A 15,494-nucleotide genomic window follows, 5' to 3' on the forward strand; every position below is an offset into this window, starting at 1 on the left:
GTGATTGCCTATCGAAGTTGCGGTGTCCAAACGATACATATCGAATGTGCGATCGTAAATCGATCATGCGACTCTGGTGGCGCGCGTTGTGATCAATTATTAGTGATCGTCATTTTTATCTGTTTTCCGTCGTTCCCTTACTTGCTCTAAATTACATACCTCCGCGAATTATTTGTGAGTTACAAGGGAATCGTAGATGATTTATGTCGTTAGTGAGTGGGATGGTTGCTGTTCATGAGGATGCTTCGACGGATTCTCTCACATGGGAAAATCTAATTCCATGTTTATCCAGCGTAGAAAATTGTTCGACTGCTTGTCGCAAATATGGATAACTACCGGATGAGGAAAGAAGGGACTGTGTAGACTGTGGTGGTGCGAAGTGTGTAAAACTCCGTAAGAACAGATTCGATGCTGAAATACTTATAATTTCATTGTGGACTGTGTGGGAAACGAACGAGTATCAGGAAGAATACATGGTTCTTCCATACTATCCATCCAGACCACTGCAATGGACTTTCACATGATGACAACACCAACGACGAGTAAGGTAAGTCGTCTCATTTTCAATCACAAGTATTTTTGCAACGCTCTTCTTTTGTCGTTGCTGTAGCAACCACCCTAAACTAATTCATAACACCTGCCACCAGAGTCGCATGATCGATTTACGATCGCACGTTCGATATGTATCGTTTGGACATCGCAACTTCGATAGGCAATCATTCTTGGAAATTACCCAGTCTTCATTGAGCATCTACATACCCATAGAAATTAATTACCGAAAGTCGTAGGTGGTGGGGTAGTACACAAGTATCGCAAATTCCTCTTGACTCACAATATCTAGCAGCGTAAAGGAACTGACCAAAATAAACCCTAAAGCACTCACCTTCCAAATGAGGTTGCCGATGACGGAGCCGACGTGGGCGCAGTACTGGGACTGGGACAGCAGCTGGAACTTGAGGTTCTGCAGCTCCTCCTCGGCCCGATCTATCTGCTCTTGCTGGTAGTCCCACTCCTTGTGCAGGGCGTCGTACGACTTCTTCAGCTCTTTCAGTTCGCAAACAATGCGCGTCGGGACGACCTGCTCTTCACCTGTTCCCGCCATCTTCTGCCGTCACAGGTAGAGTCGCTTGGCAGATCAACTCAGTCGTCGTTATTCAGAAACGTGCTTGCGAAACCCACCAACGATTTTGATCGTCCCACCTGTATTGCGAAAAGGCCGTTACTACGGAAACGAATGTTCGTCGTTCGACAACCGACTTGCATTGTTGTCTCGATTTTCGAGCGAGATTACGCGCTTTCCGCAGAAATGATTAGTTTTAGGTACCTGTGGTGTACTATACTACTAGGGTTCTTCATGGCATATGCCAGTCTTAAGGAATTGGAAAACGTGACTGTTGACGGATACAATACACATATGAGACATTGTGTGTCTCCTTACGTAAGAGAGCTTTGAACTCCCACAATCATGACCATTTAAGTATGGAATGCCTATTATATCATGAACATTTTATAAACTGGAATACGGAAACACGTATATTGTCCTTCCGAATGTTAATGCCATTGACTGTTTAGTCCTTTGTACTGAAGGGAATAATATTTAAATTCCGCAACAATAATACGCTGCCTAGTATTCATGGTATGTGCGAAAAACTGGAATAAAAAGTAATTTACAACTTCTAGACTGTAATAACTTTGAAACTATGCTAGGTTTTACAATGTGGTTTTCAACATGTGATGAGAAATATAAAGCCTTTTTTACCCTCCAGGAAACGGGTTTTTGACGCTACACTGAACTTGAAAATCTGATAAAATCAGCGCGCGACAGGAGAAAGCTCAGTGTGTGGTCTGGTCCATATAAAAGACGTCCGATACCAAAGAGCAACGAAACTCAGAGACATGGTATGGAAGGCTACAACCGTTGCGACCAACGGCATATGTCATGTGTGGAAACAGGCAGAAAAGGAGCAGGCGTCTCCCATACGTTTCAGATGCTAGCATGTAAAATGTACGGCACGTGTTTGCTAAGAGTCCGTCAAAATCGGTGCGTACAGCGGCCAGAGAAGTGGAAGTGAGACAATCGACAGAACCGAATGTCTTGCGTATAGGTTACGGCTATATCCCTACAAGGTGTAACTGCTTCAGGCATTGAAGCTAACAGACAAACGTTAGTGCGAACATTTTGCATAGGCGATGCTAGACAAGACTGGAGCACAACATTTCATGTATCCTGCAAACTGAATCGTCGTAACGCTCGTAAATAGGGTTCACAACATCCTCATGCTACACATTAAATGGAAAGAGACAGTCCCAATGTCAATGTCTGGTGCGGACTCATGCACAATTGCATCATTGGTCCATTGTTTTTCATCGAGTATTCTGTCAAAAGGTGGTGCTTACCGTGACATGTTCCAAGAGTTAGCTGTGCCACATCTGCAACACCTGCAACTGGATGTCACATTCCAGCGGGATGGGACACCACTCCACTAGTCCTCAAATGCCCGTCAATTCCTAGGTGAAAGGTTTCCGGGTAGAAGAATTGGACAAGCTGATCCAATTCGATGACCACAACGATCCCCTGGCCTAACAGCACTAGACTCCTTCCTGTGGCCGGCTGCTGTGACCGAGCGGTTCTAGGCGCTTCAGTCCGGAACCGCGCTGCTGCTACGGTCGCAGGTTCGAATCCTGCCTCGGGCATGGATCTGTGTGATGTCATTAGGTTAGTTAGGTTTAAGTAGTACTAAGTCTAGCAGACTGATGACCTCAGATGTTAAGTCCCATAGTGCTTAGAGCCATTTGAATCTTCCTGTGCGATTTTGTAAAGGATCTGGGTATACCAAACCAGTGTTAGATACCTACAGGACTTGAAGGCACACATTCACATTGAATTACGACATGTCACCTAGAAGAGAAATGGAATTCCAACTAAACGTGATCCGTTCCACTAAGGGTGCACACAGTGGTGGATATGAATGATGAAACAAAACTTTATGAGCTATCTTATCACATGTTGAGAACCATTTGTTAATATCTACTACAGCTTTAAAGGTATTAAAGCCTTAATTTGTGAAGATAATTTATGGACTCTCTTAACATTTTAAGTCACATATAGACGCTGCTGCTGTAGAAACGATTATATACCATTAAGGGGCTCCGGAACGCCCTATACTTGCAATGTTAAAATAACGCTTATAAATTACATCTTTCCTCACAAAGTATTTGAGGTAGGAAGTTGAACTTTTTACAGATTATTTATTGAAATATGGGCTACAGCTTAACACAGGGATTTTACAAAATTTTAGTTCAGTTATTAAAGATGATTTTTTTTCAATTGTAATGAAAATTCACAACATTTTTTTCCAATTTTTTATTTATATATTCAAAAATATAGTTTTTTGGAAAAAGGCTGCGTTAAATTATGCAGAAGGTACTGTGTAACATTTACTGAAAGTTTGAAACAAATATGTTTGGAAGATCCTTAGAAAACATGTAATTAGTATGAGAAAATAAAAGTTTTGGGAATCGAGCGACAAAGATTGGATTAACTTTTTAGTGCATTCCAGGTCCATAGGATGGATTATCTTCATCCTCTGCAAACTCCTCCTCCAGCTTCCTCTTGTTCCTCCTCCTGTTTACTCTTGCTTGTATTTCTAGACTCTTTACAGCCCTGTCTGCAGCCCGAAGGCGTTCCTTGTCTAAAGCAAGCATCGCTCGTTGTTGTGTTCGTAGATTTTGCTACCATTTTCTTCAGTTGCAGTTACTGCAACACTGTTCCAAAACGTGGTCATGTATGAACACTTATCACATTTCAGTCGTATTTCCCTAGCAAGTCCTACGTGCTTTATTATGGAGAGTTCCAGACCAACTTCACTACAATGAATACATCTTACACAGTTTGAAAAAATTCCTTTGAGAACCGACATATCAAATATTTCATTCACATCCGATTCGCCCATAAAACATTCATAGTTTTCACTCATTGAACCAAGCTTCTTCTGTGAAGTATTTTCTTTCCCACTTTGACTGCTATGGGCAGGTGTACTTGAGAGGTTAGGTTCAGTCACTTGGTTATCGTCTTTATTGTTTACAGTAATAACACATACCTTTGGCATTCCAACATTTCTCCTTTTCTTAAAAGCCTTCAGAGGATTTCTAATAACTTTACTTTTACTCATTATTATACTTCAACAAAACAGAGACTCAAGAAACAGAATTAATTACGAATATTTTCGAGATAACGACAGAGTACATAAACATGAAACAATCGACAATCACACCAGCGATATATATTGAACCATCACAGGTTAGCCACAACACATACTTTATCTCACATCACTAAAATGTACCTGATGAACACGGACGTTAATAATATCACCATTTGACAGCAGTTTAACAGCGCCACAGTGGGTCACGCCCATGTAGAACACATTTTTTTAAAAAATTTAAAAATAGTTGAAGTCTTAGGAATTCAATAAATTATATATCTGTTAAAAGGTAATAGTCTGCAGATTCAGAAAACGCAAAAAAGTAAAAATTGAACTTTTCATGATTTTGAGCCTTTCCGGAGCCCCTTAATACCGCTAGATTATCTGTAATATAACATTGCAATTTAATGAAGCGCATGAATGGCAAAAACGCTATTGCAAGCGGTACATGGGAAGATTATCGCATCATTCACGATTGCCCAGCTCCATTGTCAAAGGCTACTCATATAAGGCTAATATTAATTGAATAAGAAGTCGTTCAGGCACTTCGTTAAATCGGTATGTTAAATTAATATAATTTTCGAAGTTAGTGGTGTTTGATCGTTGCTACAGTAGCTTTCAAATGACCGAAGAGCAACTTATACCTGGCAGACAAACACGCTATGTCCTCATTGTATTATTATATTATCACGGTTGCTTATTCAAGTTCGAAAACGCAAATAATGTAGCCCTTTTAAAATCTGACGCTGGTGGGTTTGGAGCTCTACAGAGGTCGTCTGACCCTCCTTCAGTGTCTAAGCCACGGCTATCAAGTGTATATGTCCAGGTCGGTTGTCTTGAATGACCGCAGAGTTTCAGAAGTGTGCCAGGAAAGTGTGAGAGAACCGCTCCTATTCTTTATATATGTGGCGCATTCACTAATAACGCTGCGAATTTTATTTCTGAAAGCAGGTTGGTTTTATCCAGGATTTCAATACGCGATTTTATTCCTCAATCTTTTGGACACAAACTCCTGTTTCTGAACACAAAATCCGTTGAATACGACGGCCTTACGCTACATTACTGGGAGAGCCCGTACGCCCATTCCGCAGTTCAAATCTACTGGTCGACTTCGGAGCCAACGTTTTACTCCACCAATAATCTCCCCACCATCCACGTACTGCTTCACACGGGATATACCCTTCATTGGGCCAAACACATGGAAGTCAGAAGGTGCGAGATGCGAGATGGACGTTGAATAAGGAAGAACCGTCCAATGAAGTTTAATGAGCTTCTCTTGGGTGCTCATAATTGTGTGAGGCCTTGCGTTATCCGTGAGGGAGGACACAAAACAGAATAACCCCTTCTGAGTGTAACGTTCTTTAAAAAAGAATAATGCTTTTTAATTTTGCGTTCTGACTGTAGGACCGCACGGGAATAGCCGAGCGGTCCAAGGCGCTGCAGTCATGGACTGTGCCGCTGGTCCCGGCGGAGGTTCGAGTCATCCCTCGGGCATGGGTGTGTGAGTTTGTCCTTAGGATAATTTGGGTTTAGTAGTGTGTAAGCTTAGGGACTGATGACCTTAGCAGTTACGTCCCATAGGATTTCACACACATTTGAACAACATCTGACTGTAGGTTGTCATGATTATACGTATCTGTTTTGAAATAGATAAACGTAATGGTGATAACGGGGTGGTCCATAGATAGTGACCGGGCCAAATATCTCACGAAATAAGCGTCAAAAGAAAAAACCACAAAGAACAACACTTGTCTTGCTTGAAGAGGGAAACCAGATGGCGCTATGGTTGGCCCGCTAGATGGCGCTGCCACAGGTCAAACGGATATCAAATGCGTTTTTTTTTAAATAGGAACCCCATTTTTTATTACATATTCGTATACTACGTAAAGAAATATCAATGTTTTAGTTGGACCACTTTTTTCGCTTTGTGATTGATGGCGCTGTAATAGTAACAAACGTATAAGTGCGTGGTATCACATAACATTCCGCCAGTGCGGACGGTATTTGCTTCGTGTTACCCGTGTTAAAATGGAGCGTTTACCAATTGCGGGAAAGGTAGATATCATGCTGATGTATGGCTATTGTGATCAAAATGCTCAACGGGTGTGTGCTATGTATGCTGCTCGGTATCCTGGACGACATCATCCAAGTGTCCGGACCCTTCGCCGGATAGTTACGTTATTTAAGCAAACGTTGGATCAAGAAACTTAAATAAGCGTATTTAGCTGTCTTTATTTAAAGTTTCGTCAAGTATATAATACTAATGTTGTTGAAAATAAACATGCATGCACACAGTAACGCACTCAGTCGAAAAACACGGGCTCGCCCAACCCACGCAACTCGCGTAATATTGTAAACAAACCAGCTCACTTACATAAGGTGGCTATATACGTGACATACAGAAACCAGATGGCAGTTATAAGAGTCGAGGGGCATGAAAGGGAAGCAGTGGTTGGGAAGAGAATGAGACAGGTTTGTAGCCTATCCCCGATGTTAATCAGTCTGTATATTGAGCAGGCAAAAAGGAAACAAAAGAAAAAGTGTCTCATTTCCTAATCTAATTCCCTCAGCATCACCCGACTTAATTCGACCACATTCCATCATCCTCATTTTGCTTTTGTTGATGTGCATCTTATATCCTCCTTTGAGACACTGTCCATTCCGTTCAACTGATCTTCCAGGTCCTTTGCTGCCTCCGACAGAATTACAATGTCATCGGCGAATCCGAAAGGTTTTATTTCCTCTCCATAGATTTTAATTCCTACTCCGAATTTTTCTTTTGTTTCCATTACTGCCTGCTCAATATACAGATTGAAAAACATCGTGGATAGGCTACAACCTTGTCTCACTCCTTTCCCAACCACTACTTCCCTCTGATGCCCATCGACTCTTATAACTACGATCTGTTTTCTGTACGCTATGTATATAGCTATCTTATGTAATGGAGCTGGTGTGTTTACAATATTACGCGAGATGTTTGAGTTCGGCGTGCCCGTGTTCGTCGACTGAGTGCGTTACTGGGTGCATCCATGTTTATTTTCGACAGCATTAGTATTATATACTTGAAGAAACTTCAAATAAAGGCAGGTAAATAGGCTTATTTAATTTTCTTGATCCTACGTTTGGCATGCTAAGGTAAAGGTACAGGGTGAGTATTTGAAAGCAGCATTATTGATTTTTAATTGGAAAGTTACCTCAGATACCCACATGTTGAGTTAATCACTCTTGAATAACTCACTTCAGTTCATTCACATGTTCACAGCCTCCCGTCACTTGGATCATATTTTGAAATACCCATGTGGAAGCAATGCTCTCTCGCAATTGCGAAGAGGCGCCAGTCTCAGAGCAGGTGGCCACCGACTCGGGTTTTGAGATCGCGCTACCCCTGTACTGCGTCTCCCCACCACAGAGCTCCGTTCCTCATGTTGTTACAGGACTAATTGGCACCGCCAAAGCAAAACACCTCCACGGAAGTAAAAGTTTCCAATTAACGTTGGCTCTCTAGTCGCTAAGCGCTGTGAGCGTTAAGTAAACAATGGGGGCGCAGGCCGGCCTTCCCCTACCCCTCGTCAGACACTGGCTATTACCGATATTCGACAATCTCTCTAGTTACTCAGAAATAATCGTTACGTTGCTCAGGCTTCAACGTAACTTACGAACGTTTGCTCAAGATCTTAAGAAGCAGATTAATTTTAGTCTTAGAATGCGCGCTGCTTCTTAGCGCGCAACAAATAAGGAGGACTAGGGGGAGATAATCTGTGTGAATCTTTCACGCTATGTGTCATAAGAAAATACAAGATTTTGTCGTAAAATATCAAGTATCGTAACAATAGTATGTAGCAGAACGTTACGTAGAAAACTGTGATTTTTGTATGTTTAATCGATCATATGTGCCGAAACTCGCTATGACATGGAGCGTGTCCACAAAATTACTTGTAACATACGTGTTCACTGTCGAAGCATAGCTGCATGCTCACCATTAACACAAATGGTTGTTTTATCTTCAACCGGCCGAGGTGGCCGTGCGGTTCTAGGCGCTCTAATCCGTAACCGCGCGACTGCTACGGTCGCAGGTTCGAATCCTGTCTTGGGCATGGATGTGTGTGATGCCCTTAGTTTAGTTATGTTTAAGTAGTTCTCAGTTCTAAGGGATTGATGACCTCAGATGTTAAGTCCCATAGTGCTCAGAGCAATTTTTTTTGTTTTGATTTATCTTCCAGTGCAAGAAATATAAGCGTAATCCATACAGGCAACATCTGTTCAGAAATACATCTATGGAATAGAGGGTATTGTCGAGTAGAAATGATTTCAGTTTATTTTTAAATCAGCACCTTTATTTCATAAAGAAGGTTGTGAAGCATACTTATAATTGCATACTTTGCTCCCATCTGTCCAAGAGTGAGACTACATTGTGGACGTCAAAGGCTATTTTTATTCTTTGTGTTATATTTCTGAATGTCGCTAATTTTCGTAACCCATTTCATAACGGAGTAAATGTATTGTGAGTAGCTGTTATTAAGCTTATTTTTTAACAGCATCACAAATGAAGATAAATTTATAAACATTAACTGCAATCCTTATCTCCACTATTTCTGGATGAGGTATCGAATGTATTGCTTCCCCCTACTTATACCTCCCGAGGAGATCACAAATGTAAAATTAGAGAGATTCGAGCGCGCACGGAGGCTTTCCGGCAGTCGTTCTCCCGCGAAACATACGCGACTCGAACGGGAAAGGGAGGTAATGACAGTGGCATGTAAAGTGCCCTCCGCCACACACAGTTGGGTGGCTTGCGGAGTATAAATGTAGATGTATTTTTACAGATGTGATATGTTGAACTTCTTCTGACTTCGCCTAATATTTCTACCTATTGCCATCCTATAGACAAAATAAGTAACTTTCAAACAGTCGGTCACAACCACGTAAAGAAATTTTGACTAACGGGCAACTGGTAGTAAAGAAAGTCACATCCACACTCCAAAGAGTAAGAAGCACCCCGTCAGTCCCAAAGGTAATTTTTGTTCCTATTTAGTCACATCTTGTTCTCTGTAAGTGCTGTTGTTGTGGTCTTCAGTCCAGAGACTGGTTTGATGTAGTTCTCCATGCTACTCTATCCTGTGCAAGCTTCTTAATCTCCCAGCACCTAATGCAACTTACATCCTTCTGAATCTGCTTAGTGTATTCACCTCTTGGTCTCCCTTTACGATTTCTACCCTCCACACTGCCCTCCAATACTAAATTGGATGCCTCAGAACACGTCCTACCAACCGATTCCTTCTTCTAGTCAAGTTGTGCCACAAATTTCTCTTCTCCCCAGTTCTATTCAGTAGCCCCTCATTAGTTATGTGATCTATCCAACTAATCTTCAGCATTCTTGCGTAGCTCATTTCGAAAGCTTCTATTCTCTTCTTATCTAAACTGTTTATCGTCCATGTTTCACTTCCATACATGGCTACACTCCATACAAACACTTTCAGAAATGACTTCCTGAATCTTAAATCTATACTCGACGTTAACAAATTTCTTTTTCTCAGAAACGCTTTCCTTGCCACTGCCAGTCTACATTTTATATCCTCTCTACTTTGATCATCATCAGTTATTTTGCTGCTCAAATAGCAAAACTCACCTACTACTTTAAGTGTCTCATTACCTAATCTAAGCCGGCCGCGGTGGTCTAGCGGTTATAGGCGCTCAGTCCGGGACCGCGCGACTGCTACGGTCGCAGGTTAGAATCCTGCCTCGGGCATGGATATGTGTGATGTCCTTAGGTTAGTTAGGTTTAAGTAGTTCTAAGTTCTAGGGGACTGATGACCACAGATGTTAAGTCCCATAGTGCTCAGAGCCATTTTTTTTACCTAATCTAAATCCCTCAGCGTCACCCGATTTAATTCGACTATATTCCATTGTCCTCGTCTTGCTTTTGTTGATGTTCATCCTATATCCTCCATTCAAGACACTGTCCATTACGTTGAACCGCTCTTCCAAGTTCTTTGCTGTCTCTGGCAGAATTACAATGTCATCGCCAAACCTCAAAGTTTTTATTTCTTCCCCATAGATTTTAATTTCTACTCCGACTTTTTCTTTTGTTTCCTTTACTGCTTGCTCAATGTATAGGTTGAATAGCATCTGGGATAGGCTACAACCCTGTCTCACTCCCTTCGCAACCACTGCTTCTTTTCAAGCCCCTCAACTCTCATAACTGCCATCTGGTCTCTGTACAAATTGTAAATAGCCTTTCGCACCCTGTATTTGACCCCTGCCACCGGCAGAATTTGAAAGAGAGTATTCCAATCAACATGGTCAAAACCATTCTCTAAGTCTACAAATGCCAGAAACGTAGGTTTGACTTTCCTTAATCTACCTTGTAAGATAAGTCGCAGGGTCGGCTTCTACCAGTTTTTCCATTCGTCTGTAAGGAATTCGTGTTAGTATTTTGTAGCGGTGACTTATTAAACTGGCCGGCCGGAGTGGCCGAGCGGTTCTAGAAGCTACAGTCTGGAATTGCGCAACCGCTACGGTCGCAGGTTCGAATCCTGCCTCGGGCATGTATGTGTGTGATGTCCTTAGGTTCGTTAGGTTTAAGTAGTTCTAAGTTCTAGGGGACTTCTGACCTCAGCAGTTGAGTCCCATAGTGCTCAGAGCCATTTGAACCATTTTGAACTTATTAAACTGATAGTTCGGTGATTTTCACATATTTCAACACCTGCTTTCTTTGGGATTGGAATTATTATGTTATACTTAAGTCTGAGGTTATTTCGCCTGTCTCATACATCTTGCTCACCAGATGGTAGAGTTTTCTGAGGGCTGGCTCTCCCGTGCCTATAAATGTGTAGATAGATAATGTTTCCTCCCACCTAATGTTTACCATGAGTCGGCGTCAGTATCTATGCGGCTGCAACGTACCCTTACAGCACGGTGAATGACTAGCGAGAACTCACTGCTTCACTTTGTACCGATGCCGAAAAATTAACAAATACGATGATTTACATGTTGTTACCATGTTCGGCGTTATTATCGTGTGGTATGACTGATATGCATCGGGATACGTGAAGAAATTTACATTATTTGTGGTGACAGGCCGACTATTTGCGTCCAATATCATGTATTACTTCATTTAATATGATGCCTGGTGCAATGCAGATTGGTATCACTGTCAGTACCACTATTAGTAAATCGTTATACGCAAGAAATTAAACAAGTTGAAAACTAATTTCCCACTAGTTGCACCATTACTCCCGTCTCAGAAAATACATCTTTCTGAATCGTCATGGACTTTGTAAGAAGTTAAACCTGAAATATTACTGAGTGTGTTCCAACGGAGAGCTTCTGTGCCGTATATTATGTGTATCTCTTTCTAATAATCACAAGTGCCATTTACGCACTCGTAATAACGTACCGAGTGCATGTAAAGTGCAGTAAATGGCATTATAAGAAAGTTTACTTGAAATATTCTTCTAATAAACATCACGAAATAAAATTTTATGTTGCTCGAATATGCCACTTTACCGTCTCTGAAGTATTTATTGTAATATTTGTAAGCGCTGTAGAGCTATTCATTTATTTCAATATCCAGTAGGCCGCTACCACTTACAGTTACGCCCGCAGTGGATGTGTTAGTAACTCTGAACCGAAAACGTAATTATTTCGGGAAAGGGATGAGACATATAACAATTTAAAAAAATGTTTCCATAATTTTGAAGGATGGTAGCAGCGGAAGTACGTTTGAAATCAAGAAAATAAAACGAACCGTATACAGGGTGTTACAAAAAGATACGGCCAAACTTTCAGGAAACATTCCTCACACACAAATAAAGATAAGATGTTATGTGGACATGTATCCGGAAACGCTTAATTTCCATGTTAGAGCGCATTTTAGTTTCGTTAGTATGTACTGTACTTCCTCGATTCACCGCCAGTTGGCCCAATTGAAGAAAGGTAATGTTGACTTCGGTGCTTGTGTTGACATGCGACTCATTGCTCTACAGTACTAGCATCAAGCACATCAGTACGTAGCATCAACAGGTTAGTGTTCATCACGAACGTGGTTTTGCAGTCAGTGCAATGTTTACAAATGCGGAGTTGGCAGATGCCCATTTGATGTATGGATTAGCACGGGGGCAATAGCCGTGGCGAGGTACGTTTGTATCGAGACACATTTACAAAACGAAGGTGTCCAGACAGAAGACGTTCGAAGCAATTGATCGGCATCTCAGGGAGCACGGAACATTAGAGCCTATGGCTCGCGACTGGGGAAAACCTAGAACGACGAGGACACCTGCAATGGACGAGGCAATTCTTCGTGCAGTTGACGATAACACTAATGTCAGCGTCAGAGAATGTGCTGCTGTACAAGGTAACGTTGACCACATAACTGTATGGAGAGTGCTACGGGTGAACCAGTTGTTTCCGTACCATGTACGGCGTGTGCAGGCACTATCAGCAGCTGATTGGCCTCCACGGGCACACTTCTGCGAATGGTTCATCCAACAATGTGTCAATCCTCATTTAAGCGCAAATGTTCTCATTACGGATGAGGCTTCATTCCAACGTGATCAAATTGGAAATTTTCACAATCAACATGTGTGGGCTGACGAGAATCCGCACGCAATTGTGCAGTCACGTCATCAACACAGATTTTCTGTGAACGTTTGGGCAGGCATTGTTGGTGATGTCTTGATTGGGCCCCATGTTCTTCCACCTACGCTCAATGGAGCACGTTATCATGATTTCATACGGGATACTGTACCTGCGCTGCTAGAACATGTGCCTTTACAAGTACGACACAACATGTGGTTCATGCAAGATGGAGCTCCTGCACATTTCAGTCGAAGTGTTTGTACGCTTCTCAACAACAGATTCGGTGACCGATTGATTGGTAGAGGCGGACCAACTCCATGGCCTCCACGCTCTCAAATGGTTCAAATGGCTCTGAGCACTATGGGACTCAACTGCTGAGGTCATAAGTCCCCTAGAATTTAGAACTACCTAAACCTAACTAACCTAAGGACAACACACGCATCCATGCCCGAGGCAGGATTCGAACCTGCGACCGTAGCGCTCGCGCGGTTCCAGACTGGAGCGTCTAGAAACGCTCGGCCACCAGCGGCCGGCACTCCACGCTCTCCTGACCGCAACCCTCTTGACTTTCATTTATGGGGGCATTTGAAAGCTCTTGTCTACGCAACCCCGGTACCAAATGTAGAGGCTCTACGTGCTCGTATTGTGGACGGCTGTGATACAATACGCCATTCTCCAGGGCTGCATCAGCGCATCAGGGATTCCATGCGACGGAGTGTGGATGCATGTATCCTCACTAACGGAGGACATTTTGAACATTTCCTGTGACAAAGTGTTTGAAGTCACGCTGGTACGTTCTGTTGCTGTGTGTTTCCATTCCATGATTAATGTGATTTGAAGAGAAGTAATAAAATGAGCTTTAAGATGGAAAGTATGCGTTACCGGACACATGTCCACGTAACATATATTCTTTCTTTGTGTGTGAGGAATGTTTCCTGAAACTTTGGCCGTACCTTTTTGTAACACCCTGTATATGAAGAGAATGACTCGAGAAATGTTAAGATGCTACCAGCTACGCACCAGTCATCGTGAAAAGCCCTCGCTGAGTCATATTGCGACATAAATCATCACTTTCATTTTTCTGATGTTATTGATTATTAAACTTTCATTTTCAATGCTCACTTGCCTGAAGTGTTCCCCTTATATAGACTACCAGTAATCGATGTTAGTTGAACTTTCATTCGTACCACGTCTGGTCAGTTCCGGCTCTTTTATACGGAAAAACACGTAGTGATGTAAAAAAGAGTTAAGCTCTATATTCGCATTATTCAGCACGGATATTCTTCAATTACATGTTGCATTTCTAGAGCCTGCAGACAAATATCACTCTTTAAAGGCTGCATGTATAGTGTTATATTGAGAGCAGTCGAACATCATTCATACAGCACTCATTAATCGAGATCTCCGGATCAAATTGAATTATCATAATGTATAACACATCAGTCACATTTAATGCGTACGGATGTAACACAGTGCCACTCATATTCAACATTTAAATCTTAATTTATGTGCTTAAACATGTAAGTCATTGTTAATAACAGCGACGAGAGCCAATAATCCAAATATGAGGCAACTTTTTTAGACATTGCTGTCTGTTCTATTGCTTAAAATATTAGTTGCATTTGATAACTGTTGCTACGATGTGTCTCTTTTTTATTTAGCTCGGCGGTAGTCGGTAGTGCGAAATCTGCTATTTTAGTGTTCTGGAAAATATAACTTAATATCTTAATTCGGTTGTCCTCCACCCCTCCACCCCACCGCCCCACCATCCCCATCTATCAACAGTAGACCTTGCGACCTTGCCGAGATGGGATAGCTTGCGTGCCTCAACGGTACAGAGAGCAGTGCTGTAGGTGCATGAAAACGGAGGAATATCTGAAGAGAAGCCAGACTAACTCAACGTTCCTGAAGAGGGAAAATTGTCCTTTGAGTACGCGCAGTGGCAACAGTCTGCATGATTGACTGATCTGGCCTTATAACATTGGACAACATGGTTTAGGTGCCTATTGCGAAAGGCTAAAAAAAAAAGGGAAACTACTGCCTTTTTTCCGAGGGCATTCCGATCTACTGTATGGTTTTATGAGGATGAAATACGTTTGGGTAAAAAAATCCTGAGGCAAAATATTTCCTCATTGGGTTCCCCGAGTAAGGTATACTGAGAATGATTTCGTCATCAGAAAAAGCAAAAGTGCCAGTTTATGGATCACATCAGAAGAAACGAAATCGACCTTCTAGGATTGGAGCATGACAAGTTAGATGGTTTAATCTGTTACATAGGTCAGAGAATTTTTAATAGGGAAATCGATTGTTTTACGTAAGATATAGTAGCAATTATTGCGGTGGCAGGAAAAACTAAACTTATGATCAGGATGCCGGTAACCTACTATGAACAGAATAGTGAACCCATTGTAGTATCCATGATATACAAAGCGCCGGCCGGAGTGGCCGTGCGGTTCTAGGCGCTACAGTCTGGAGCCGCGTGACCGCTACGGTCGTAGGTTCGAATCCTGCCTCGGGCATGGATGTGTGTGATGTCCTTAGGTTAGTTAGGCTTACGTAGTCCTAAGCGATATACGCGAAGCTAACACCCCCCACAGAGGTAAAGGCATGTCTGCCAACTAACACCGCAAATGATGAAGATGTTGGAAGAATGTGGGATGAGATATAGTAAATCGTTCAGATGTTCAGATGTTCAAGGGAGACGAAGGTTTAATT

The sequence above is a fragment of the Schistocerca americana genome, chromosome 4 (assembly GCF_021461395.2).
Source record: "Schistocerca americana isolate TAMUIC-IGC-003095 chromosome 4, iqSchAmer2.1, whole genome shotgun sequence".
Lineage (NCBI taxonomy): Eukaryota > Metazoa > Arthropoda > Insecta > Orthoptera > Acrididae > Schistocerca > Schistocerca americana.